The sequence below is a fragment of the Babylonia areolata genome, chromosome 10, assembly GCF_041734735.1.
Source record: "Babylonia areolata isolate BAREFJ2019XMU chromosome 10, ASM4173473v1, whole genome shotgun sequence".
In the NCBI taxonomy this organism is placed as follows: domain Eukaryota; kingdom Metazoa; phylum Mollusca; class Gastropoda; order Neogastropoda; family Buccinidae; genus Babylonia; species Babylonia areolata.
The window spans coordinates 8,281,013-8,284,356 of record NC_134885.1 but is presented as its reverse complement, the minus strand read 5'-3'; the positions used below and the strand labels follow the sequence as shown (position 1 = coordinate 8,284,356).

Below are 3,344 nucleotides of genomic sequence, written 5' to 3'. Positions count from 1 at the left end.
TCTCTCTCTCTCTCTCTCTCTCTCTCTCTCTCAGCAGTACATTTGCAGCAGTAATGCCAGCGATCATTGTTATAGTAGAGAAATGATCTTGCATCGGATGTATAAAATCAACACAGTTGAAGAATTATGGAATGTTATTCTGCCTCACTGGTTATACATTACATTACAGTCTTGATTTTGCTCAAAGTCAAGAAAACAAATACGGAAAGACACTTCAGGCTCTCTGTCTCTCTGCCTCTGTCTCTGTCTTTCTCTCACACACACACACACACACACACACACACACACACACACACATATGAACCCCCGACCCACCCCCACCCACACACACACACACTTCACCACACGCACACACCTTTTTACCACCCTGATCCAATGACCTAAACAAGCAACGTTAGATAAAACTACAACAAAAAGGAAAGATGTTTTCTCCTCACCCTAGCTAAGTCTCATCATGAACATGTGTTGGCAATGACTTGGGGATCGAAGATACAAATGAAGATCATATCAAGTTTGGTCCTCTTCAAGCACAAACGCTCTGAAGAGCCACATTGTGAATGTACATGCTTCGTGAATAACACAAACACCACGTGACAATGGCAGAATGACAAAGCAATGCCCCTGTTTTGAAAACTCATGTTATAATCTTTCCCTTATTATTTCTAAAATCTTTTTGTTTTTTTGTTTTTTTAATTATATTCTGTATTCAAAATAAGAAGGCAAATATACAACAAAAAAGGAACATCTTTATTTAAACGCAATGGAACTTTCAAAAGAATTCTTTTTTTTTCCTGTAGTCATTAGATATTAACAAATAAATAAATGAATATGTCTTCCCTAAAAATTTCGGGGTAAAGGATATCATTCATAACTGACATTTGACCATGAAACAGGATTAAAATATTTTATTTTTTTGGAGAGTTTTTGGTGCATTCTGGATAGTCCTGCAAAAATTAGATCTTACCTTTGATAAAGCATTGCCATGAAAAAATCCAAACACTTCATTTACAACAAAAGCCGTACAGAATTTTGAACATTAAAAGAGACAAATACATTTATCTCTACTGGTTTTAAAAAAAAAGAAAAAAAGTTTCTATCACTAAATCTGAAACTAATCAGAACAGAATTACATCACAACAAGTGTTCAAAGAAAATTATCAGAAAACTAAAACAACTGCCAGAATGATACAGGCAGGACAGTATCTATCACCAAAACATATATATATATATATATATATATATATAAGATTAATCACAAGAAAAGTACAACATGACATCATCTTAACTGACACAGACTATCTCATTATCCAGTGGCACTCAGGTTGCCAATATGTCATTGCCTGAGTATCAGGCATAATATGACCACAAAAAAAATGGGCATAAAAAAAAAATCGGTGGCACATAACTGGAAGACGCTAATCACAATGCATGCCAACTGAACACAGCTGTTGACATACAAAGTATTTTGATACGATTATCAGCGTGTCAAAGATTAACCATGATTGTTAGTCCAACATGCAGAACCATTCCATCTTGTTATCACAACCCTCTCTTCACAAAAGACTTCCTTTTTTTTTTCTTTTCTTTTTTTTCAGCCAAGTTGTCACGCCATTGACTGATTTAAAAGAAACTGGCATTCATGAGACATATAAAGCCTTCATTTTATAAAAGATTTTTCTTGTAACTGAGTTGTCAAGCCATTGATAGACGATTAAAAAATAAAGCCAAAAACAAAAAAACGCCATTTATGAGATACAAGGCAACCAGGCTTTGATTTATACTCAATTTATATCATAATTTTCCAATATGAAAACTTACTGTTTATTCTTCTTTTTCTAAAAAAAATCTTAGTAGTGTTTGATTTCATGACACCAAGTTAACCCCTTAACTGCAAGTGACAAGTATACTCATCAGAGATGGGCTATCTCATCAGCAAAATCAATCAGAGATGGGCTATCTCATCAGCAATATCAATCAGAGATGGGCTATCTCATCAGCAATATCAATTACATCATTGAAAATGTACATAAACAGTAGGAAATGCAAGGGATGCCATACTAGTATATCATTTCATCAAATGTCAGCTGATATGGGGTTAAAGATGATGACGATCTCTATCCAATGTCTAACACACGCACACACAAAAAAAAGAAGAAAAAGTAATAAGTAAAAACAATAAATAAAAAGTCAAAAAACCACAACATAACGATCTTGCTTGAGATGATCGGTAATGACCTAGCAAATGTTGCAAGACACAAACTGTCAACAGTATAAATATTGAAGATAACTTGAAAGTGAAAAAAATCAAAGTCATCATGTATTATTATGACAAATAAACTGTCCACAGTATCAATATTGATAGATAACCTGAAAGGAATATTGATACGATGTTCATCATGTATATCTCAGCATATAAACTGTTCAATGTAATCAGGAGACAACTTGAAAGAAATGCAAACGCTCATTATGTATATCATGACAAACTTTTGCTGTGCATTCTCTCTCTCTCTCTCTCTCTCTCTCTCTCTCTCTGTTGGGTAAACAACAAAATTCATGCTCTCTCTAAACACATCAACAAGCTTCATAAAACAAACAAAATGGCTCAATGCATACAGAGAATGCCATCATCATCAATAATATTAAAAGGCTGATATGTTGTGTTTTTTTGCCAGTTCAAGCCCCCATAATGCCATTATATCATGAAAAAAACAATACAGTTGTTCACAGAAACCTGATTTTTTGTGAGATTCAACACACACACACACACACACACACACACACACACACACACACACACACACACACAGAGTTGCTCTAATCTAGTTTCATGATAATGTACTCTCACAATATGTAACAGTATGTACAACTTGAACTCTTCAAAAACTTAAGTTATACTTCTTTCACATCCTCGTGAAACAACCATGGACATTTCACACATTTTATGCACATTTTCAACAGAAAACATGACCCATCTGATCATTACTCCAATAATTTACACTTAACGTTAGCTTTCATTACAACACAGAACAGATCCTTGCGCTGGAACACACAACTTCCATCAAAATAAGATTAATTATAAAAGAATGTAATACATTCTTCTGGAAAAAAAAAAAAAAAACTTGTATCCGCACTGCATGAGGCACACCCTTTGCTGAATCATGTCTGACGCATCCTTTATCCAAAACCAGCTGCATAAAACAGTCACGAACAAAATGACAGGGTCACAGAGTATAGCACGTTGCAGTCAATTCAAAGGCACCAAATAATGTGTCCATATTCTGTCCAAAACAACGCCTTTTTCTTTCTTTTTTTTTCCCCGCCGCCCTCTGCGGTGGACTGACAAT

The 3,344-nt window shown here is 34.7% G+C and overlaps 1 protein-coding gene across 1 annotated transcript in view; it reads right to left on the bottom strand.

Annotated features, from left to right (window-relative positions):
• Positions 1-599: 599 nt before the first annotated feature.
• The window catches only part of LOC143286754 (uncharacterized), a 121,975-nt gene continuing 119,230 nt past the window's right edge, over positions 600-3,344 (bottom strand). The window contains exon 25 of the mRNA XM_076594489.1: positions 600-3,344. This exon is cut by the window's right edge and continues 600 nt beyond it. The gene's annotated coding sequence lies outside the window, so the exon portion shown is untranslated.